Below are 26,785 nucleotides of genomic sequence, written 5' to 3'. Positions count from 1 at the left end.
ATGACTTCGACGGACGACGGTTTAGCAATTATTGGATTAATATTCCCCCTGAAGGAAAAAAAAGTGAAGCGGAAAATCGTAGCATCTGGTGTAAAGAATGGCTAATGAAAAGAAGAGTTCATTCTCATGTCAATTTGTTGGCGGAATTAAAGCTTTTTCTAAAAGACTGGCATAATTTTCTAAGAATGGATCACGATACGTACTTACATCTACTGGATTTGGTAGCACCAATTATCGAGAAGCAAGACACTATTATGAGAAATGCTATTCCATCCCACGACAGGCTTGTAGCTACTTTGAGGTTTTTTAGGAAGAAATTATGAAGATTTAAAATTCTCTAGCATCATTTCATCTCAAGCCTTGGGTCGCATAATACCTGAAACCTGTGAAGCAATATATAAGGTTCTCCGTAAAGACTATTTTAAGGTATAATAAAAAACTACTAGAATGTAATGTTTACTAATTTGTACTTATAATGATGGTGGATAATACATTAAGTAAAATTAGACAATAAAGTAGCCGCTGAATTTTGCACTTGTTGGGACTGATCTTGTTGAGAAGTTTGCATTATTGGGGTTTGGAGAATTGTCTGGGAGCCTGGATGTGTTTGAAAATCATAATTTGAATTCTGATAAGGTACTGGGCTAGGATTGTTACCTACAGGACTGGGAGTATGTGCAACGGGGCTAGGAACGTTGTAACCATAATTATTAAAACGCACACTGGTTGAATCCATCACTTGGTGTGAAATAGTCAAATTTTCCATCTCTGCCAGAAATAATGTTTCGTTAATTATTTTTTCGGCCAAAATACGTTGATGTTTTGTGAGGTCTCTCAGCTTAGCTGCGACGTTTGCTCCATAAATATCAAATCGATCACTAGTAATTGCAGGCCTTTTAAAATGGTTTTGAACAGACTGTAAAACTTGAGTAGTTAGGTTTTCATTTGCATTTCTTTTTGGCCGACTCCTATTAAACAATGTGTTTGTAATTGAACGAGTATCGGGAGTTGACTGTGAAGTTGTTTGTGTGGCTGGAGGTGACTGTTGAGTTGACTGCGTGGCTGGAGGTGACTGTGGAGTTGACTGGGCGGCTGGAGATGCTTCACTTTCAATTTCCTGAAACAGTTAATATTTTTACAGTTCCCACGCTCGGAAGAAGAATGGAAGGATGTGGCCAAAGTGTTCGAAAAGAGATGGAACTTTCCGCACTGTCTAGGCGCGATGGATGGAAAGCATATAGCAATTTTTCTTCCTGATGGATGTGACTCAGAGTATTTCAACTATAAAAACCATCATAGCATGGTGTTATTGGCAATCGTTGATGGAAATTATCGATTTCTTTTATGTGATTTTGGAAAAAATGGAAGAATTTCAGATGATGGCGTACTCACAAACACTAAGTTTTTTGAAAAATTTGATAATAATCAGTTGTGTATTCCAACCGACACAGTTGTCGCAAATAGCACTAGAGAGTTGCCTTATGTGTGGCTGACGATGCGTTTCCACTTAGAACAGATTTAATTAAGCCATTTCGACAAGCAGACTTGACCACAAATAAAACCAGAATTCTAAATTACCGTGTATCACGAGCAAGGCGCATTGTCTAAAATGCGTTTGGGATCTTGGCATCTCGATTTAGAATTTTTCACACAAAAATTAGTCTTGATCCGAAAAGAATAGAGTCTGTCGTGATGGCCAGTTGTGCTTTACATAATTATTTAATGAAGACTTCAGAAAGTTCTTACTGTCAACAAGAAAGTAGTAACTGTAACGTAGAAAATGTTGATGACGGGTCAATAACCCAAGGATATGATACAATGAATTCAGCGATAGTTAATTTGCAACGAAGAAATCTTGGTAATACTTCGATTGCCGCAAAAAAAGTCAGAGAAGAGTACATGGAATATTGCAAGTGAAGGCAGCGTTCCGTGGCAAAATAATTTTATACGTTAACTCTTTGAGAATAAACGATTTGATAAAAAAGTTATTTACTTTTATTTATTATTTATTCATGTAATAATATAAATAACTATGAAGCATTCTCAATATGGCCGGGTTTACTTATCATATTCACATAACCATATTAGTGCTATTCTACTCTGCTGGCACCACAGTATAATAACACGCAAATGACTTACCTCGTTGTCTGTTGATTCGTCGTCCATATTAGAGCGTAAACGCCTTGGTTCTTCTTCGTCATCCAAAAACAGCAACATAGAGTAACCGCATATTTTTGGTTTATACACTTCTTGGGTTCCTGCTTCTGATTTTTTTGAATCAGCGATCTTCTTACGCTCTATTTTGTAAGTAGAGCGAATGTTGTAAAAAAAAACTCTAGTGTCTACTGTTTTAAATTTTTCAACCAGCTTAGTATATGCTGAACGTTTTAAGTCACGATTGTGATACTCTTTGCCTTTAATATTCCAAAGACAAGGTTCACTGCGATATAACTCAATATATTCTTCAAGCCATTCACTATAATATCATTGGTAGCAACAATACTTCTTTATTAATATATTTCTTACTTAAATCATCAAAAATTTCAGGATGTATAATTTGTTTGTTATCTAGCCAAAGATAACGTTATCATGTGTTAATGTAGTTGGAGGTTGGCCAGGTCTGGAATCATTGCTTAGATTCTTTAGCACGTGGTAAACCATTTTAATTTGCCGAAAGCAAGAAGTAACTATTTCTATAGCAAGAGCAGACTTCTACAAAAATTAAAAAAAAATTTAAAAATATTAAATAAAATAACTATATACATTTTCACAAAGGAATAAGAAATGCAATTTGTTTTCAACTCAAAATAATTTCATATAATTTCGGTAAAAAAGGAGATTATAATATTTACGCTACATCTTACAAATTTTGGGACGACCTATGTATGTTTTATAATATTTTCCGGGTCTTGAAATGCAAACAAAAAAAAATGATTGGTGTAAGAAATCGTTCACAAATCTTTAGGCCGAATAGTGAATATACTTTATTTTGGTTTTATGAAATCCCTCTAGTCTTCGGATTTTTAAGAAATAAAGCATTTAAAAAAAAACTAAGGAAAATTAGGAACAAGACAAGCAGGACGTGCAGCTGATGGTGTTGGTACGCCCTGCCTATTACAATACAGTGCCGCTCAGGATTCATGAAAATCCCCAAAAATTCTGAGCAGCACTACAACTGCCCTCGTAACCTTGAGTCATAAGATGTAAAGTCTCATTTGCCCAGTAATTTCACTAGCTACGGCGCCCTTCAGACCGAAACAAAGTAATACTTACACATTACTGCTTGACGGCAGAGATAGGCACCGTTGTGATACCCCTAATCTAGCTGGCATCCTGTGCAAAAGAGCCTCTCAATGGTAAAGCATATTATATAAACACTATCAGTGGTGTAATAATGAATTAATTTAAATGTTTGACTGTTAATAATTCTAAAAACTAGTCAAGTAAAGATCCATATAGATTATTTTACAAGAAAACTCAATTCAACATAAATATGAACACATTTAATCTGTTAAATTAATTGGCGTGAGTAAGCGCTTAGCATAACATTAATTAACAAAATACTTGGGTTGCCCTCACTTTGTAACATTGTTTTTATTTATGTGGCCTGCTGGGTTCGTTTTGCCTCAAAACATATCCTTACCCTTTAAACTTAATAATTCAGATACAAATATGGAAAGGCATTTAATATAAGCTTGCAAATTTCTTATGTCACCATAATTTATAGTAAATTCGAATAATGTTTAATAGAACATAAGATATATTAGGGGTTAAAGTATGAAATTGCCGATTTGTACTGACAAATTTCTTAATTTAACATATTGATTTAGTCAAAATAATTATCATTATTATCTATACATTGGTGCCATCTAATAAGATCATTTATACCTTTGCGATAGTACTGTGGTGATCTAGATTACTGTTCGTAAGATAACATTAAACATGCCGCTAATTCCTAGGTAGTTTGGCTCGGATCGGCTTCCACCATCTCTTTCAATCCATTGTTAGTCACCTGTGTGGGATCGGCTTCCACCATCTCTTTCAATCAATTGTTAGTCAACTGTGTGGGATCGGTTTCCACCATCTCTTTCAAATCATTGTTATTCACCTGTGTGGGATCGGCTGCCACCATCTCTTTCAATTCATTGTTATTCACATGTGTGGGCAATCTTCCCCGTGGTTCGTTCTTCAAATCAAAGTTTACATCACGAAACTGTTTAGATCAAAATCACACGGTGCCTTTATTAGTCCCCTCTCCAACTTTCTGCCGCGTTAGTTCCACGTCGGAACTCGTATTAAAATATCACTCGAATTTTTGAAGTATCCATCTTTTTTGTCTAAGGTGAATAAAAAAACAACTGAAAGTCGATAATCGAATGTTGCACATTTATAAAAGAAGAACTACATAGGTACCATGTGAAAAAAAAAATTTCACTCAAAAATCTCAAACCATGAAGGTTCTATGTCAATTCGAAGTACCTATGAAAATATAAAAAAAAAATATCAAAAAAAAAAACCGCGTTCAAAAACACTATTCCAAAACAATAGATATAATGTGCACTAAAAAGTATAAAAATAATTGCGCATTTTTATACAATCTAATTAATTCATGTTATTCTAGTTACGATTATTGTTATTTTTGGAATCGGTGTCCTTCCGCCGCAACCCGCTCTCGCCTCTCGCCTCCTCACGACTCAAGCACATCTCAAACATAACTATGTATGTAGTAACAAACCTATCTTGGATGACACCGACTCCAAAAATTACAATAATCGTAACTAGAATAACATTAATTAATTAGATTGTATAAAAATACGCAGTTATTTTTATACTTTTCAGTGTACCTTATATCTATTGTTTTGGAATAGTGTTTTTGAAGGCGATTGTTTTTTTATTAAAACATTTTTTATTTTATTATTTTTAGTGAATTTGAAGTATACTAACTTACAATTTGTCTAAATATGTGTAAATATACAAAAAATTTCGATGCAACAATGAACGTAAATACTTTGCAATTTGATTACAGACAGTGTTCCTTTACTTTGTCATGGATTCCGTAATCAGAACCTAACCAAACTCTCACTTAATTATCTACTGAAGTATATGCTTTCCTATAAAAAAAACATCGAAATCGGTTGGCGCGATTTTGAGTTATTCGTAAATTTATCAACCACTTTGCGTTACGTATGTATAGCAACATTTAAGACTTTTATGGTTTTCTCATGGATTCCACTGTCAGATCTGGACCAAATTACATTGAGACCACTTGGGAGACCACCAGCTTTCAAATAAAAAAAGTATTATCAAAACCGGTTCACCCAGTCGAAAGTATTAAGTTATTAAGTAGGTAACAAACATAAAAAAATACCGACGAATTGAGAACCTCCTCCTTTTTTGAAGTCGGTTAAAAACAGAAATTTGATACTTTAACCCCTATTATAATACACAGTGTGACCATTTATGTATTGTTATTATTTTATATGATAAATAAGTACAATCATAAACAGTGCATCTTTTTGAATAAATATATGGGGCTGTCTACATGGGACTCTCATATAGACAGATTGTTGAGCAGATTTATTGTTGAACCCTAGTTTAATCACATAAGTTTGTTTTTCTTATTTGAATAAGTATTCATATTGGGCTTCAGCATGCTCGTTCAAATGTGGTTTTGCAAGAGGTAGAATCATGTGGTGATTTCATTTTACTCTTAATAAAACAATAACAATTTTTATGGAAAAGGAGGACCAACGAGCGTACATGTCACCTGATGTTAAGTGATCACCGTCGCACATCCTCTTGCAATATGAGAAAAATCACAGGAGCCTTGCCGGCCTCTTTGAAAGGTGTATGCGCTTTGTTGTAGGTACCCATGTCGTATTTTAGTAAGGAAGCTCACTCCAAAGCTTGGTTGTACGGAGGAAAAGGTTCCCTTTTTTATTAAAATAGGGGATGAGACGAGCAGGACTTACAGCTGATGGTAATTGATACGTCCTGCCCATTACAATGTAGTGCCGCTCAGGATTTTTTAAAACCCAAAAATTTTGACCGGCACTAGATTGCGCTCGTCACCTTGAGACATAAGATGTTAAGTCTCATTTGCCTAGTAATTTCACTAGCTACGGCGCCCTTCAGACGGAAACACAATACTGTTTACACATGACTACTTCACGGCAGAAATAGGCACCATTGTGGTACATAATCTAGCCGGTTTCCTATGCAAAGGAGCCTCCCACTGGTAAAAACCGCACTGTGGAGGAATGTCATACATTCATATTGTATAAAAACCAGAATATTTGAATATTTGAGGGTAATCGATAATAATTTTGATGTTTAAAAGTCCATTTAAATTCGGAACATCAGAATTGTTCTGTACTCTGAGTTCAAAACCATGTTAAACGCGCTGTATGTTAAAGGAAAGTGTCACAAAATTTTAAATAACATTTTCGGTTCAGTGCTCTAGTATTTTGCACTTCATAGATCACATAATAACATAGTTTTTGTACATTGTTGTCGCATGACATATTATCCTGCAAAGTTATAAATAAATTCATGAACCATTGCTGACTGAGCTGGTATTAATATTTTGATAATAATTTTATAAGTGTTACAAACATAAAATTTTTATGCTCCGATTTTTAATAGCATTCATAAGAAACAATATAGTGGAACTTGTTAAATCATAAGTACACATTAGTTTGTAAGATGTTCAGCATCTTCAACAACTTCAATATGGCCGGCGGTGATCACTTAACACCAGGTGACCTGTACGCTCGTTTGTCCTCATTTTCCATAAAACAAAATCCAATATATGAATCGTGTTTAAAGTTTAAATCTGAAATATTTCATTAAAAACACAAAAAAAACTGGATAGAGATTAACCATCGTATATAGGATGCATGTTCTCAAGCCCACAGAATGATTTTATATAATGCAATAAAAGTGTATGTTATATAAAACAAATGAATATATTCATGTTACATTCATAAGATTATACAATCATAGAAGAATTATTATTAGGTTTCTTATAATATTATTTTTTTCGTACATAAATGCAAAAAATTTTCAGTACTAAATCAAAATTTAGTACTGAAAAATGTGAAAGCGGCATACATATTTAAAAATAATTGAAGTTCCTGCGAATACTCTTAGATCTTAGTTAGTTTTCATAACGGGGCCAATTTAATATGTTCATCATGTCCATAAGTTCCTGAAGTAACAAACATAAAATATTCAATACTGAATAAACGTCTCCTATTTTAAGTCGGTTAAAAATTTCACTTATAAATTATTCATTATAAGGCTAATGAAAATATAACACAAAACAATATAACAGTCAAAGTAGCCAAAATCTCTGTATATGTTACCTACTTTAAAACGGATAACGCGTCATTTGTATGAAAATTGAGAGGAAGCCGCACATCTGTTTATGCTCACATTAACTGACCATTAAATTATAATTGCATTTTCAAAATACATGACATTCACCAAGTTTTGAGTTGGTTATTACATTGTGGTATATTATCCCGCAGGCAATAACTACAACCTATTATTAAAGTTATGAGTTTTGTGGAGTTTTTCGTGGTGATAAAATATAATAACTCTTATGGTGTATACTCCATAGATTAACCAACTAAACTAAAAAACTACAACCAAAATTGCGAAAAGAAATAGAATAGAATAATAATAGAATTTAAAAATTAGTTCTCAGTGGATTTACTCGTATATCGCTAAGGAATTCTTAATATTAAAAAATTAATTGATATATTTTTAAATCGTCTTTTTTTAAAGTATAATAATATTATCACATATTGCTTTAATAGAAAAACAATTAATATGAATATTTATTTCACTTTCAGTTTTAAACAAAACAACGATTTTTATAAGCATTATGTGCTCATATTTTTCTTATCTTTTCTATGAAGTTTATTAGAATAAATAGGAAGTGAGTTTGTATCCACACTACGTACTTCCCATTGTCCGAAAGCGTGAAATTCAGCAAGCACAATTATTAATTGAAATATATCTGCTTATCGTACAAGTGTGTTGGATAATGGCCGCGTGCCCTTTTAGCGCTTAGAATAATAATATTTTTTGCGTTCTCGAGGTCAGTTTTTGATATTTCAATGTTATGAACTTTACGCTTTTTCATCATACGCTTATGCTCTTTGCTTCATGTTCACATGTGTTAGATAAAACTCAGGAAATATATTTTGCCACTTATTCTTAATGATCTAAGAAAATAAGAACTAATTACTGACAATAACTTGAATAATAACAACAATATAGAAAAGAGTAAATTTTCGATAAATTTTACCCAAGAAATATGAGTAAGCATGAATAAAAATATAATTTCTTTCCTTATAATATTATCCTTTCCTTCATAATTATAAGCCTGTAATCATATTATGAATATCATTATTTGACTGTCTTGTCAGTTTTTCCAAGACAAGCGATCTTAAGCGCATATATTCAATACATATTGAAAATATTCAGGCGGTTTAAATGCGTGGTAATTTTTTTACTCCAATACAATGTAAATGTGACAGCATATCTCCAAAACCGTCCAAAGAAAATAAGCTTGAGTGCCATATAATATTTTATTAATTTGTGATAAGATCAATATAATATATAATAATCAATATGTTATAACCTATCAATCTATTGAAAGTCCACTTTGCAGCACATAAGTAATATAGTTTCTACTCACGAAACTTTAAAAAACAACACCAAAATTCTAAATTAAAAATATATGTTAATAATTTAAATTTGTATTCGAGTAAATATACTTAGAGGCGAATATGCAAACACATTGTTATAAAAATGCCTCAGGGAACGGCTGGGAAAAACGCGAACAAAGCACGGAGGCTTGTCTTGAAGTGCATAATTTGCATAGCTTCATGAAATCTCACATATTTTCAATTTGAAACCTTAATTAGCCACATCTTTGTCCAAGCAAAAATTGTAATCTCACTGAAACAGTGGAAATAATTTGTTGTGCAACATTCCTCCGACAAAATAGCGTATTCCATTTTGAAAGACGCAATCATGCGAAATTCCACCTTAAAATCCAATGTGACTGAAGAAGTAAAAGTGACTTGGATTATGTTGCCATCAATTAAAATCTTTATAAGAGCTAAGTAAGTATTAACAAATGATTCCTTGAGGACAGCATCTCCGGGAGATTGGCATAGACTGTATACCAGTAGGAGGCTCCTTTGCACAGGATGCCGGCTAGATTATGGGTACCACAACGGCGCCTATTTCTGCCGGGAACAGTAATGTGTAAGCATTACTATGTTTCGATCTGAAGGGCGTTGTAGCGAGTGAAATTACTGGGCAAACGAGACTTAACATTTTATGTCTCAAGGAAATGAGTGCAATTGTTGTGCCGGTCAGAATTTATGTGATTTTCAAGAATCCTGAGTGGTATTTCATTGAAACGGGCAGGGCGTATCAATTACCTTCAGATGAACGTCCTGCTCCTCTCGTCCCTTACCGTCATAAAAATAACTAACAAATTTAATTAAACATAAGGTACAAACAACGCTCAAGCTAGACGCAATTTTTATATAAAAATTGTTAACATGAAACAGTAAATACCAAAAGTTGAATTAAAATAACTTTCATTAGTATGAAATAAATAATATTTTACATTAAACATATTGTAATAAAAGCGCCGATTTAATTACTTTACAAACATGTCAGTATCATCATTATCACCAGCCGGAAGACGTCCACAGCTGGACAAAGGCCTCCCCCAAATATTTCCACGACGATTGATCCTGCACTGCCTTTATCCAACGTATTTCGGCGATCTTAACCAGATCGTCGGTCCATCTTGTGGTGAACACTGCGTCTACCGGTACGTGGTCGCCATTCGAAGACTTTACTGTCGCAACGGCCATCTGTCCGTCGAACTATGTGCCCTGCCTACTGCCACTTCAGTTTCGCAATCATTTGAGCTATGTCGGTGACTTGGTTCTCCTACGGATCTCCTCATTTCTGATTCCATCTTGCAGGGAAACTCCGAGCATAGCTCTCTCCATTGTCCTCTGAGCGACCATGAGCTTTCTCGTCGGGCCCATAGTTACCAACCACGTCTGTGTACCGTAAGTCATCACTGGCAAGACACACTGGTTGAAAGCCTTCGTCTTCAGACAGTTCAGACTCTAAACATGTCACATCTTTACTTAATTTTCAATTACACGTATGTTTCTCGAAATTCTTTTAATATCAAACTTTGTTAACTTTGCGGGAAAATAGATCGTGTCAAATATTAAAAATGTTGCGGAGAAACTTCTGAAGCTCTTTTGAAGTGGAAAAACCAACCACTAAATCAACATTCTGTCATAGTTTGACTATTTTTTGAAGTTTGAGATGATTTTTCTATTTAAAATACCTACAGAAAATTACATAATTAGTTTTAAATCTGATTTGCTCAAATATATCGTTTGTATATAATATGATAAATAGCATTCAATAATTAATAGTGAGATAGAGGTGAGTGTTAGAAGTTTTTTGGAACCAAAAAGTAAATACGAGCTGGTCAAGTTTTTTTTCTTAATTTAACCAATATTCCATGATTAGATTAAGAAAAAAAAAACAATAAGAATACCTTTTAACAAATGGAAGACTTCCTCGTTGTATAAAAACAGTAGGTAAGTCCCAGGCCCAACTGTTCGTTGTAAGAGGCGATATAGAGCATTTAGGAGGCTTCTTTGCACAAGATGCCGGATAGATTATTTGTACCAAACGGCGCCTTTTTCTGCCGTGAAGCAAAAAGCATTATTGTGTTTCTGTCTCAGGGTCGCCGTCTCTAACGAAATTACTGGGCAAATGAGACTTAACATCTTATGTCTCAAGGTGACGAGCTCAATTATAGTGCCACTCAGAATTTTTGGGTTTTAAAGTTAATAAAGATGTTTACTAAGAATCACAGGATAAAATTCAGGTAATAATGTTCTTAGGTATTCTATAGTTATATAGTTTATATCTATCTAAGATGAGCCTGACTGGGATCGCCCACCCATCTATAAGGTATAATTGTACTGACCAGAGAGATGGTTTTCTATAAGAGATATAATTCTACTTATTTTCCAGGTTGCAGGGTTATTTGAAATGAAGAGATTTGAAGAAGATGAAGTTATAGTCACTGCTGTACTGTATTTTTAGGTGTGCAGGTTGAAGAGTTTTTAAGGAAAAATCTCTAAGCTATGATAAAGACAGTTCAAGTGATAAAAGTCATTTTATTCTTAAATAAAATTAGTTTGTTTTTATGGAAAGGGAGGACAAACGCGCGTACGGGCCAGCTGGTGTAAAGTGATCACCACACACATTCACTTGTAACACTAGAGTAATCACAGGAGCGTTACTGGCCTTTAAGGAAGGTGTTAGCGCTTTTTTTGAAGAAACACATGTCGTATCATCACGGAAACACCGCACAAGGAAGCGCATTCCACAGCTCTATTGTACGTGGAAGAAAGTTCCTTAAAAACCTCACTGTCCTCACACATCCAGATGGTGGGGATGATTGTGGAGTATCGGCATGAATGCGGCGGAAGTGAATCAAGTGAATTTAATAATAGTTACCGGATAATAATTTATTCATGTGAAAAGAATTAATAAATTACCAAGATCGTTGCAATAATCCACGAAATTAACACACATTTCTATGGTTTTAAAGTATGAAGTGGTATTCATCAAAATAGAGTCAATTATTACCATTTCTGTTGATACGTTAAACAAAGAGTACGTTATTAATTATATTTATTCAGTTAAATACGCATATTGTATTATGTTTAATGGCTGCTTTATTGATGATAAATTTATTTAATAGTATGATTAATATGATACTCGTAGAATAAATAAGTAAAGTGCTATAATCCTGCCTTTGTATTTTTTGTCTCTTAATATAGAAGCTATATTCACGATGGAGAACTTGAGTAACTTATTATGAAAGAGATATTTTGTATTATATTTTCAAAGTTGTGCTCTCAATGTTATATTTTTCTATAACAATATACAGCCTGATACGAACCCGGCCTCCAAGGCCCCCGCCCGGCTTCGCTGTAAAAGCCTTTAGGGCACAGAGGAGGTTTTTAGTCGGTAGGGGGTGTTACCACCCGAACCCAATATAATATGGGCCTAGTTTCGGGGTCTTCAATAGATAATTGTATATATATATTTCCTCCTCAGAAAAAAGCTGGGCTGGGTGACTTATAGATAATAAAAGCAAGTTTATGCCATGAACTTGGAATGTTGAACTTGAGATTTTCGTATAAATATAAAACATACGACAATTCACTGTGCCTTAAGAATTATTAATTTGAAAGACTTATTAAGGAACATTTTTTTATGAAAATAAGGTATGATACGAGCAGGACGTTCAGCTGATGCCATGAGGCACTACAATTGCGGTAATCACCTTGAGACAAGATGTTACGTCTCATTTCCCAGTAATTTCACTAGCTACGGCGACCTTCAGACCGAAACACAGTAATGCTTAAACATTACTGAGCCTCCCACTGGTAAAAGGTGTAGGGTTATTTTAACTTTCATTCACTTCCATCATTTAACTAGTACCTAAACGATGGATTTGACACAAGCCTCAACAGCCGGCAGCGCAAAGGACTTACTACTCTTCTGGGTATTTCTGATCACTTGCCAGTATGTGCAATTGTTTTGGTGCTAAAAAAATAATATACTGTGACAGTTTAAATTTAAGTAACATATAATATGGTGGATATAGACATAGGACCCACCCCTATAGACAAACTACTATTATATACTTTATTATCTCGGGCATCCTTCTCGAGTATTCTGAAAATCCCAAGAGCATTATATTATCTTTGTTCGTACAATAATTATCGGAATACATAATAGAATCTGTTGTGAGGGTGTGAAAGTAGATCAGGGTATAATCTAATTTGATTTCCATGAACGTAGACCACAGGCGTGTTGTGTATTTGTAAGACGTAAACCAACAAGCGTCTGTGAAACCTAATGTCGATTGTGGATTAACTGATTGAGGTTCGCTTTTTGTCTTAAATATTATTGAAATTAAATATTAAACCTATTTTATATACTATAATCAATAGACTAAGATAAACATGCCCAATTACATATCTAGGCATACTTTTGAGAACAACATTATTTTTCATGGATTAATTTATTTTAATGTTATTAGCCAAGTAGATTTGTATAAGTTGACTTAGTAACGAACATTTACAAATTAATTATTTTCTCTTCCCATTTTTAGTTTATAAACTAACGGTTCAATATGAGATTTCAGTAGAAGGCTCCTTTGCACAGTATGCTAGCAAGATTATGGGTACCACAAAGGCGCTATTTCTGTCGTGAAGTAGTAATGTGTAAGCATTAGTGTGTTTCAGTCTGAAGGGCGCCGTAGCTAGTGAAATTACTGAGCAAATGAGACTTAACATCGTATGTCTCAAGGTGACGAGCGCAATTGTAGTTCCACTCAAAAATTTATTTAAAGGATTTTTAAAGAATCCTGAGCGGTGCTACACTGTTATGGACAGGGCGTATCAATTACCATCAGCTGAACTTCCTGCTCGTCTTGTCCCTTATTCTATCTTATTCCCGTCAAATAGTGATAAAATAAATTTAATAAATAATTAAAATTTGTGTATAACTCACCTCTACTTTTTGACATAGTAGTATATCAGATATGATCTACCTACCCTAATTAGTAAGCTATAGTTTTTCAGATTTGCTTGCAATGCAATAAAATTCTTAAGACAAGTCTAACACACACCAATGGTACAGCGTGAAATTGAAAACACTGACAAATAAACTATTTTTCATTAAAAAGGGATAAGCCTGATTATACTTTAATACAGGACTTCATTTTATGGAACCTTTATAATAAGATTAAATCCAAACTTTTCAAGCTGGCACAGATTTTATTAAAGTTTGTAGGACAGATACCATATCTGCTTACGTTCGAAACTTCGAGATTTTACTCTCGTTAACGGTTTTCACAAAATAAATCTATTCACAATAAGTAATGTTAATATATTCACACACTGACATTAAATAACAATATATAAAGCATTTTAATTATTTATTTTTACTTATTGTCGGGGACCTAGTGCTCTGAGAAAGGCTGGATCAGGTGGCGTTACGTGGAGACTCGCTTCATTGTGTGTCTTCTGCCGCATTTATCACGGGGAGTGTTCCGAAGAGCTGTTTCACCTGATTCTTGCAGCCAAATACAATCTCCGTACGACACGCCACAAATTAGGATATCATCCCCACCAACTAGATGTGAGGCGGTCCTCCACAGTGTGTTTTTCAAGGAGCTTTCTTTCACGTACTACAAAGCTGTGGAATAAACTTCCTAGTGCGGTGTTTCCGGGACGATACATAAACATAATATTTAACTTTTATTGTATTAAAAAAGTGTCCAAATGCGAGTCGGACTAGCCCATGAAGGGTTCCGTAGCAGCAAGTAACATAAACGATTTATGACATTAAATAAAACTACTAGATTTCGTTAAAACCAATTTTCAGTGGAAGTTTGCATAGTAATGTACCTCATATATTTTTTAAGTTTTATCATTCTCTTATTTTAGAAGTTACAGGGGGGCACATATTTTACTACGTTGGAAGTGTCTATCACGAAAAATATTCAGTTTAGAAAAAAATATATTAAAAACCCAATAAATCATTTTTGAAGACCTATCCATGGATACTCACACGTATGGGTTTGTTGAAAAAAAAATTTGAGTTTCAGTTCTAAGTATGGGGAACCCCCACAATTAATTGTTTTATTTCTATTTTTGTGTGAATATCTTAATGTGGTTCACAAAATACATCTATTTTCCAAGTTTCATTTCAGCATTTTCTCACATTACAGTATGAAAAACAATTTTTCTCTCTCTTATTGTACCGCTTCAGCAGTTGTTTCGATTTTACCACCTCATTCTTTTTCAAATTATCAGTTAAGAAATAACCAGTACGTCTCTTATAGGCTGCAAGTCATCTTTTAAAATACGCGACATGGTTCTAGGTGTTATCTTCATCTCGCGAGATAAAATCTTTTGCTTTTGGACAGGTTTTCTTCGAATTATTTCCCTTACTGTTTTGACCACCTGTTTCGTACGAACACTACGTAGACGACCAGATATTTTTCTGTCACAAACCGAGGAGGTCTCATTGTAACGAGAGTGTTGTATGGAGAGTTTTAAAAATTGCATTTGGCTCCATACCTACTTTGTGTAATGTAGTCAAAGCGACTCGGTTCTCTTTATCAAACCACTCCATTTTAATTTCGCTTAATGAACAAGCATATAAAAATTACAAATTCCAAATTCAAATGTAAATATTTGTTATTATATCTTTAATTGTAGAAGCTCAAAGTTTACACACATAAATAAACAAATAACTGAAATCTCATGCATTTAGTGGAATGAATAGTGACCAAAGGTTATTTTGTTTTGGGGACCATTGCACTGTCGATGGATGGAAACATCAATTTAACGGAACGTTTGTGCAATTGACGTGAGAGTTATTAATGTGGAAATAGTGTTGTAACAAACATAATACAAAATAGATTGAAGTTCATTGATACTGAAATGTTTTACCTCTTTTACAAACACATTATTTGTAATGAAATAGTTTTAGTTATATAATATACGAGTGTGTTAGAATGGCTTCTAAAAATAGAGTATAGGGAATTAAAAGTTTCGAGTAAATTGAATATGAAAATAATCTAATGATATAACCTTCATATTTAAATCACCATCATTTTAGAAATATATTTATTACGTCATGAAGCTACATCAGTTCGGAAAGGGGCTTTGACATGGGGAGAACTGGTAAGAAACTCCTAACCCATGTGTAAATCATGTAACAATATATTCAGTAATTTATCACTCACGGAATTTTCTATTTACAATATTCATCCAAAAAGCTGAGGAATCTTTAATAAATTGTACTTATTTTAGAATACTTAAATATAACTTACTAACCTCATTCAATATTCACAAGGGGTGACGCTATTCGATTATTAATAGATAATTGATGGGATCGTAATATCCGAACAGAAAATAGTTGATTAGTAAAAAACGAATAATTATTATAACAGTTAAGTACTTAACTCTCATGTCCGTACGGTCCAGCAGCTACCAGCCAAATGTAACTAATCACTAATCTAAAACATCGTTAGCCATGCTGCAATGATGAAATCGGCCATGTAAATATTTACCTGCGTATGTAATTGCGTATGTATGTAAGTTAAGTCATTCTTAGTTTAGTGGTTCGTAAGATGGAAAATTAACTTTAATCTTAGGATAGCAGTAGTTACTCGCGAGTAAGAACTTATTTGTTTAGATCCGCCCTAAATCACTTAGTCAGTCAAAATACATATTATATATATAGAAAGTAATCCAGTTAAGGTACTCTAAGATTGCAGTGTACAATTATGGCATAAATACAAAGTACGCAATTTAAATTTGACGCTGTAAATGCTACTTTAATAGTTATATAATATGAGATTTATAAATATAAAAAAATTGGAGGCGCCGGGTATCGATCCCGGTACCTCTCGCATGCTAAGCGAGCGCTCTACCATCTGAGCTACGCCCCCGTAGTGAAAGGTTCTCAATAGTTTGTACATATTGTAAAAACTAGTTGTCATTGAGGTCCAATAAAAGTAGAGCAAATTGAAAGTTGCTTGTGATACTTACCAGCGTTAGAGGTCAGAGTTGGAATTGTCATCATAATTCATTAAATTGTTATTATTAAATTCTCTAGAGAGTTGGAGTTAGAGAATATTAAAGTTTCTAGTGAATATCAGCGTTGAGAAGTAAAATTCCCAACACAATGCTGACTGGACACCATTTTGGTCATTTAATGATCATATTGTTATTGGAACGAAGTTCCTTACGGCAGGCTTGGAGGGGATAGGAATTTTTCCTGCGCGACCGAACTGAAAAAAATGTGATAGTAAAACCGTAAGAAAAAATCCGTGGAAAAAAGTGCGTGGAAAAGTGCGTGGAATAAAACCGTTAAATGAGACGTGCGCAGGCGCGACAGTCGCAACACAAGCGAGTAGAATTTGTGTCGATTCTACATTAGCCGAAGGAACTTCGTTCCTACCTGGTGTCCCACGACACCACATTATTTTTAGTTATAAGATTTCTGTAAATTGTTTGAACCAAATAAACCTTTTAATTATTATTATTATACAAATAAAATTTGAAAACAAAATTTTATGAACGATATGCGACTCGAACCGACCTCACGCGTTCCGTTTAGATTTGTAAGAGCGAGATCTGAAGTTAAATTCTTAATATGCAAATATTGGGGTTGAGCAGGTTATCAACTGTTGATTAGACCCTGTAGATGAAGCCCATAACCTGAGAGTTGAACAAAGCATACAAGATTTTATGATGATACGTCACTCGAACGGTTAGCTCAGTTAGGAGAGCATTCGCACGGAACGCGAGAGGTCGTGGTTCGAGTCCCGCATCGTCCATAAAATTTTGTTTTAAGTTTTTCTTTCTGTATAATCCTAGAAGTGAGGGGTATCACTTTAAAAACATAACAAATAGTTTATTATTATTATAAATATATTAATGCAGTCCCTGCCCTATGTTATAGTTAAATAATTTTAATCGTAAAACATCACAAACTATCTTGTGCAGTGTATAAAGGTCCCAAAATATAAACGATTTGATCCTTAAAGAGGAGATTTAAATAAACTTTAAAATATTAAAATAGTTTTTGAGTTATTCATTATTATTATTATTAAATGCAATCGCCTATTTTATTTTGTTGATAATCATAACAATGTTTATGCGCGAATACATCCTCGAGATACATTTTTCTAGACATCATTCCGCCATTTCCGTGGCGCGGGAAAAACATTGTTATTAAGTATTGAGAGAGCTCAGAGAGCTATTCTTAAGGTGTCTACTAACCACCCATTCTTTTTTCCTACTAACATCTTCTATAAATTACTAAGAGTTCGACGGTTATTTATAATAAGCATAGTACTAAAACATAATGCAAATCTTCCCTACGGCACTGAACTTATTGATAAGAGACGCAAAAATATTGTTTGTCCTCAAAAAGCAAAAACTTTGTTTTTACACCAAAGTTTTATATATTCCTAGGACCATTTCTTTACAATAAACTAAACGCAATAGCAAACATCTATCCCCTAAATTATATTAATTGTCAGAAGGCTCTTCATGAAGCACTTCAAAATATGTCCTATGAAGATACAGAAATATTACTAATAATGTTAAAATAAACAGTGTCAATATTTTATTTGTATTAGTTAATAGTCATTACTTCGAAGATATTGTTTACTTATATACTTAACCTGTAGATTAATTTATACCTTTTAAGTTTATTAAGTTTCTCTTTTTTGTGTTTATTTAGTTTTAATATAAGCTCTTTCCGCCTGAATCACAGGTTTACCTTCAGGCACAGTGTGAACTAGCTTTTAAGTAAGACTTGTATTATTTTCTTATTCTGTAATTTAATAATCTCTTAATAAATAAATTCAAACTGAAATTTGAAAACGGAAGTCCCGTAACAAAATCGTGACCCATATACTTTCAAACAGTTTAACTGCACTGTAATTTTGTTAGAGAGAGAGAGGTGGTATTAGTACAAACACAAGCACATAGTAATAATATAAGTTTTACTTTTTTTTATTTATGAAAATAAGAGACAGGACGAGCAAGACGTTCAGCTGATGGAAATTGATACACCCTGCCCATTACAATGCAGTGCCGCTCAGGATTCTTGAAAAACAAAAAAATCCTGAGCGGCACTACAAGTGCAAAGGAGCCTCCCACTGGTAGAACAAACAAACACATTCACATTTAAATATTAGTAAGGATTAAATTAATGGAATATTTCTTTAATTGTAAAATATTCTCTAAAAAGCAAGAAAGCAAAAATAATATTGTATACTTATTATTTGAAAATCATTGTAAGGCGTTGAGAATATTTTCGAATGCAAAAGTGAAAGAGAAGAAAATTAAAAATATCGCTTACGTCATGAAAATTAAACCTTTTGAATGAAAATAATTCCGAGCTGAAAAATGAATAGACATTTTGTAAGGACAAATCGTCAATCTGACGCGTCAACCGTCAATTGTTACAATCAATGATGAGTGTCGCACAGTTTGTAGGACACAAATGTTTGCTAATGATTCGATTTCTGCACGTCAATCGTATCATTTGCTTAGCTATGTTAATGAGTTTTATTTTAAGTATTGGAAGGCTAATAGATAACTTTGATTTACTGCAAATATTTCATAGATATGATATATGTAGATAATATTGCACAAATGTCGTCAAATGCTTGATTTCGTCGTGGAAATCTTTGGGGGAGGCCTTTGTCTAGCAGTGGACGTCTTCCGGCTGATGATGACTAATAATGCCCATACACAAAAAAATTTAATGCACATATTCAAGTATTGTAACCAATAATAAAATATATTTAATAACCAATAAAATATTTTATTATTCAATGACTTATCCTGACATTATCATATAATATACTTTAAATTTAACGGCCTTACAAATAAACTTGGTAAAAATTTATAACTAAGCAAAAAAAAAAAAATGCAAAATGTTTACAATATCGTTGACAACACTGTCAATAAAAGGATAATTCTGAAGTTTTCTGAATGACAAGCAGCCTTGCAAATAAACGCGGGAAACGTTATACGTCCGAATACACCAATCGTAAGCAAAATGTCTATTTGTAAACATTTGGCATTTTCTTAGTTTATGATTAATTAAAACTTTATGCCAATTTTATCTGTAAGGCCGCAAGTGTATATAATATTCTAAGATTTGGTCAAGTTAAACAATTTCAATATTAATTAGTTCAACTCAGATTAGTTTAAGTTAACAATTCTGTCGGGTGACGGTTCTTCTGGCGTACCGTCTTGGAGTCATTTGCCTTTCCTAAGTATTTGTCGAATCGTTATCGGTATTGTTTACTTGGCAATCTCACAGTCGATTCAGTTTTTTTAAGGTTTCTGAAAATATACAAGAAACGAATTCGAAACACCGTTCTAAAAAATATGCTATCTGCCAGTGAAAGTCCAGAAAAATATTAATATCTATAATAGTATTACCCATTTTAATATTTTTTTATCATTTTCATGCGACAAAGCGCTGGAATTGAGTTTTAATTATAGTTCTTTTGGATTGACACTGCAATTTTTTTTTCTGCGGCTCTGTATCTACTTATTTCTTAGTCTCTCGATAACTCCACTAAATAAATATTCATTCATATTAAATTGCTCATTCTCAACTTACTAGTAGACTCCGAAATCCGACCCGCATGAAGCTAAACTCATTTCACGAAGTTAATTAAAGCTGTGTACGTCTCCATCTTTCATTCCAGTTTACGTCATGAGTCAACAAGAAAGTTGGTTAGTGTTGTACGTTGACACATTGTAAACGATAGCACAGTCTTAATTAAACCTGAAACATGAGCCTTAATTGGAACAAGCAATGGACTCTATCCAATGGAATTTTATGTATTGTATGTATTTTAAATAAAAAAAAACTGTTTGCATTATAAAATTAAAGCGATGTTATTTGATAAAACGCTTTTCTTGAAATGTATGGTATAAAGGGATTAATTTATTATTTAATATCTACCAGTGGGATGCTCACAGGAGGAGCACAGGATGCCGGCTAGATTATGTAGGCCACAAAGGCGCCAATTTGTACAGTGAAGCAGTAATGTGTAAGCATTCCTGTGTTTCGTTCTTAAGGACGCCGTAGCTAGTGAAATTACTGGGCAAATGAAATCTTATGTCTCAAGGAGACGAGCGCAGTTGTAGTGCCGCTCAGAATTTTTGGGGTTTTTAAGAATCCTGAACTTCACTGCATTGTAATGGGCAGGGCGTATGAATTACCATCAGCTGAACGCTGTTTGACGTTTGAGTATTAATGTTGCAACACTTTAAATTATATTGTAATTAAAACAATTTATAAAATGATGAAGCTTTAAACGTTTTTAAGAGGAATGGAAAATAAGTTTTTTTTCTTGTGAGACAGCAGATACGTTTAATATTATAATAAATAAATTACTATAAGAATTTCTATTTATATTAATTTTTAGGGTACGGTTGTTATTGTACAATGACGTTTCCAATTAAATGTCTATTATATGCGAAGCAATTAGCATTTGAGTGATTTATTAATATGGCATTTACACTCCAATCTTACAATTAAGGTTCCACTTAATATATGTGTGTTGTGTACGTACTGTAATAATTGCAACAATTATGACATTCAAAATAATTATACCAGCTGAATTTCAAGTCCAATCAAATTGAACAATTAGGTTATAGGTTATCACGGGCTACTATCCGCATCTCGATGACTACAGAGCGCCTATTTTGCGTGGTGGGCGGTTAATCCTTCCATCCCAACTCCTCAAGGTAGTATAATATCATACCTCTGACGTCACACATGACCTCGGGGAGAGTCTTCGGTGACCCCAGGTGTTTGGCCCCGTATGTGGCTACACTCCTACACTCGAGTATGAGGTGTGTGGCAGTCTCTTCTACCTCCATGCAGGCTCTCCACAGTGGACTGTCGGTGACACCTATATTAAACATGCTTGTTAAAAGGCCCATTACCCGTTATTACATGAGTAATTTTACGTAACCTTGGTCGTCAGAGTTTTACCAGCTTGCGAGAGAGCTTGGAAGACTCCAAATAGACATTTGAGGTAGAGCTTTGAGGTGAGAGTGTTGCTTTGTAGTGTTTATAGTACTATTTTGCTATTGACAGGATGCGGATGGAAATAGTATGTCGTATACGCACCTAGGGAGAAAAGTAGGTCATTCTCACCCGCGGAATATTTACACCTGAGCCGAAGGCGAGGGTGACAATCGCGGGTGGCAATGTCTTACTTATCTCAAGTGGTGCGGATATGATTTCTTCCCACCTGGATGAAAAGCTTGCTTTTAGTCCCTGGTACGAGGGACAAAAGTCGTCTTGCCTGGAGAGAATCGCCCACTCTTCTCCCTCGTACAAGGGACTAAAAGACAGCTTTTCATCGAGGTGGGAAAAAAGTCTTTTACCTTTTGAAAGAAATAATAATTGAACAATTATTATTTCTTTTAATATTCACACCATTTATGAGAACGTTACAACATTTTTATATGAGTTTTGCTTCGTTTAATGAACTGACATAATACGCTCTATCTATAACTGTAATATTTAAGAAATACCTACCCTCAAAAATTATTCATGGCTTTCATCATGAGCTCCAGATTAATATGTACATAGATTAACTTATCAATTGAAAAAAATATCCAAATGGAAACCATTCATTCTTAAATTTACGCTTATACATTTTTTTATGACAATAAGGGACGAGATGATCAGGACGTTCAGCTAATGGTAATTGATACGCCCTGCCCATATCAATGCAATCATGTGGAAAAAGTTTGCTGTCTTACGGAGATAGCATATACGGGAAATTTCGTCTAGTTTAATACCGCGCTCGGACAGAAAACCAGCGTGAAGTAGATAGTTCTCATTAATTAATTCAATACACGATTGTTCCTCCTAAACGTTTTGTATAACGAATGAACGAATCGTAGTGACTGATGAATGTAATGAACTACTTCTTCCGGATAATTGCACGCTTTTCAATAATATCTCCTTACCATATCTAATGAAAACCTGTTCAGTCCGTAAGTGGTGTCTTATTTTCGCTCAATATTCAGAGATATTTTATGTATTAACATTATAATGCTGAAGAGTTTGAACGCACTCATCCTCAGATCGAGGAGTTGGAATTAAATATATAAATATCTATATGTATATGATCGTCAGACTCTTGATGTATGAGTGTAGGTCATAAAGAATTTGGGTAAGCTACGCAGCAAACATTAAATATTTTATAAGTGAAGAAATAAATATAAAATCAAGAAAATACGTAATCTTAAAATATTTAGCATGTTCGCACAACATTATGCCCCGTTCATCAACACAAAAATATAAAAACAATATTTATTTACTAAACACACACTGAGGGACTCAAGAAAAAAAATGGTAAATAATAAACTAACCTCAAAATGTGTACCGTGTCAAGTACGCATGACGTCAGTTCTCTGTCAGAAAAAGAAAATGTTTCACGAAAGCAGTGACCCTGACAACTGTAGTGAAGTGTTCCTGCAATGTTACAAACCATCAAAAGTGGAGGAGCATCGTGAGGGAAGCAGAGTGACCGAAAAATAAGGAGATCAGCGACGACTATTGTCGCATCATCTTAGCGGCCACGACCACTCTGATGTGACCAAGAGTGATCGATTGAAAAGTAGATACATTTTTTTATCAAAATTAGGGAGGAGACGAGCAGGACGTTCAGCTAATGGTAATTGATACGCCCTACCCATTACAATGCAGTGCCGCTTAGGATTCTTGAAAAACCCAAAAACTCTGAGCAGCACTTCAATTGCGCTCGTCACCTTGAGACACAAGATGTTAAGTCTCATTTGCCAAGTAATTTTACAAGCTAGGGCACACTTCAGACCGAAACACAGTAATGTTTACACATTACTGCTTCACGGCAGAAATAGGCGCCGTTGTGGTACCAATAATCTAGCCGGCTTCCTGTGAAAAGGAGCCTCCCACTGCTACATTGAAAAGGATAGTACAAAATAAGGCTAATCAACTGTAACTTTGACGAATTCAAAAACTATATTTTCTGTTATGATAGCTGAACATAAGGACTCACGCCAAAATAAAAAAATACTTCGTACTCATCATGCATTGATGACAATCAACAACAAAGATGAAAATCCTGACAATTACATGTTAAATAAATTCAAGAAGCAAAACAATATTCACAGAATTTCTTGAGACCACGTCCCCATAGTCCTATAGTAAAAGCATAAAAGATCATGAGGTAGCAGAAGTGTAGATAACGAGGGTAAATACTTTTTTCATTTTTAAACGGCATATACTGATTGCGTTGTTATTTGGTGTTTTTTTTTTTTAATTAAAGAATACTTAATTAATGTTTTATATGATTATATGTTTACACTACAAAACAGCATTTCCATACACTATAGGTACAACCCAAATGACTACGTAAATGAATTGATTTATGTTCAGAAATGTAATCATTAACAAACATATTTCATCTACAAACTCGTTGCGACATTAATCCTTCGATTGACGAATAATACGCCAGTTTGCTGATTTGTCTACAAAGAATAACCATTTTCCACAAGAGATATAATTTGCATGATGAGTGCTGAAATTTATAAAATATTATTTTTTATTGTATTTAACAATTGATTGTAAGCGCTATAGAAATTCAAATAGGTAAACATTACATTATTCCTCGTTGATACTTCGTTTGTGTTTTGATCACTTTTAATGTCAGCCTTTTAAAATATTACCATTTTAAATCTTCTTAAATGATAGCAAATACAGTAACTATGAGGTACTCTGAAATTTCTTTACAATAATAATGTTCCTCTTAAATACCCTTATCACTTTATATAGGTTGAATATCGGCTTAAGTATATTAAAATTTTGATAAATTATATTTAATAGATATACTTTCACAATTAGGTTAAAATCTCATGATCTTTTCAATAATATCTAATCAAATGAGCATAAAATCAAAAATGATGTAAATCTTAAGCAGCACACTCATTCGAAACATTATTTAACCTTTTTCTTATGGAAGAGGAGGACAAACAAAGGTTCCCTGATGTTAAGTGATCCCCGCCGCCCACATTATCTTGTAACTCCAGAGAAATTATAAGAAAAGTGTTCGCAATTTTTTGAAGATATATTGTATCGTCCCGGAAACACCGCACAAGGAAGCTTATTCCACAGCTTGTTATTTTCTTGTTCTTGAAAACCGTGGAACGCCATACATCCAGATGGTGGGGATGATATCTTGTTATGATGATATTATACATATTATAATGGCGTGTCGTGCGACGGTGGAAATCGGTGGCAAGAATTCACACAGACAAAAAGGTCCCTTCACAGAGCACTGGATCCCCGACAATGTGAGCAGCTCTGCACGCAGTCAAATGGTTCGAGCTGATATTAGGGTTCGCCAGACCAGATACGACAGCAATACTCCATAATATATAGCCTGACCTGCGCTTTGTAGAGCGCTAAAATGTGAGCCGGCTTGAAGTATTGCCGTTTCTAAAATGAAACAGTTATTATTAACCTCCGCTATGTTATAATTATTATTACGTAAAGAATATAAATTAATTATGTGCGTAGAATAAATTTAACCCAAGCAGGATATTTATCTGAACGTTAAAAAGTTTTCATTATTATCTGAGTCGACAATTATTTATCTTGTTCCCGCCAGAGCTTGCAACTAGAAATCCCAAAGTTGAATGTGGCTCTTGAGGTTTTCAGATAAATGTGGTTTGTACGACGGCTTTATTGAGTATTAAGAGTTTTATTGTATGAAGTTTTAAGATAACCTTTTGGTAGGAGACGCGATGGTTACATTATGTGATCATCCATCATCCATTTTAAATTCCATCAATTTTAAGAATTAATTAATTAATATAAAGATAATACAGTCTGTATTGCTTACCTGAACATTTAAGATGTGTCAGATAAGGAATTATAAATATTTTTGTTTTTTTCGCTGTAATATAGAGTATAATATTATAAAATATATCATGTATCGCAGAACATTAAGAGCCATCAGATAGTTTTAGGCAATAAAAAGTTGTCAGTTCATATAGTAGGGCCATATTATATATAATAATAATAAATTCTTTATTGCCATACAAATCATTACAAATATAAAATGAACAATTAGGATACGCGATCAAAAAAAAGGCAAAAGGAAAAGGCTCAGCTTCACCTGACATGGAATCATGGATTTATGTTTCCATGCAGCGCTGTTTTTCAGCCATCCCCTCCTCCCTAAGGTGTAGTAAGTGGGAGTGGATGTATTGTGGCTCCCAGATTACCTAATTAAGCTATTTATTTTATAAAATGTAATATTACAAAAAAAGTGTTCTGATTACCCTTGCAAGTGTATGTAAGTGTGTGTGTATGTGAGTGTGTGTGTGTGTGTATGTGTGTGTATTTACGTATGTGCGTGAGTGTGAGCGTATGTTTATGTCTGGACACAGAAAAAATCTTTTAGAGAAAGATTTTGCCAGTGGAAGTGGTTCAATTTCTCCGCAGCAAGTTGCTTTTTTAGTAGAGCAAAATGGTATTTTTTTTAAAAGACTCGATACTATATGGTACATAATGTTTTGTGCCCTACCCTCTGCGGTAAGATACCCTGAGTTGCAGGGGATAGGTTTTTCAGAAAGCTAGGTACATAATAATAAGCAAACTCACTAAAAATATTTGTGTGTGTGTGTGTGTGTCTTTATGTGTGTGTGTGTCTGTATTGTGCGAGTACGTGGATGCTTATGTTTTAATTTTCAGAACATTTTATTTGCCGAATTAAATTGATATTGTCACTGAGCAAAGCCTGTTTTAGTAATGGGCTAGATGAATAAAATATTGAAAATACAGATAACTATGATGAGTTTCATGTCACGTATTTGATTTTATAGTGGTCGTTATCATTGCTAACGATATTTGAATAAAGGGAACTATTTTAAGCAATTTTTGGTGACAATTTTGTAGCGGTTATGTTGAGGTATATGCTCGGAGTTTCCCCGAGATTGAGTCACAAATGAAGAGATCCGTAGGAGAAGCAAAGTCAGGAGAATCAAAGACGGACAGGCCGGTGGGGCAGTAA

At 34.0% G+C, this 26,785-nt stretch overlaps 1 non-coding gene and 1 pseudogene across 1 annotated transcript; one reads left to right on the top strand and one right to left on the bottom strand.

Moving 5' to 3' along the window:
- Positions 1 to 26,785, top strand: LOC126973051 (uncharacterized; annotated as a pseudogene).
- Positions 16,543 to 16,615, bottom strand: Trnaa-agc (transfer RNA alanine (anticodon AGC)). The gene has a single exon. It is a non-coding gene; the product is annotated as a tRNA-Ala (tRNA).

This window comes from Leptidea sinapis, chromosome 28 (assembly GCF_905404315.1).
Source record: "Leptidea sinapis chromosome 28, ilLepSina1.1, whole genome shotgun sequence".
Taxonomy (NCBI): Eukaryota; Metazoa; Arthropoda; class Insecta; order Lepidoptera; family Pieridae; genus Leptidea; species Leptidea sinapis.
The sequence above is the reverse complement of the archived record's forward strand: the minus strand, read 5'-3'. Positions and strand labels throughout refer to the sequence as shown.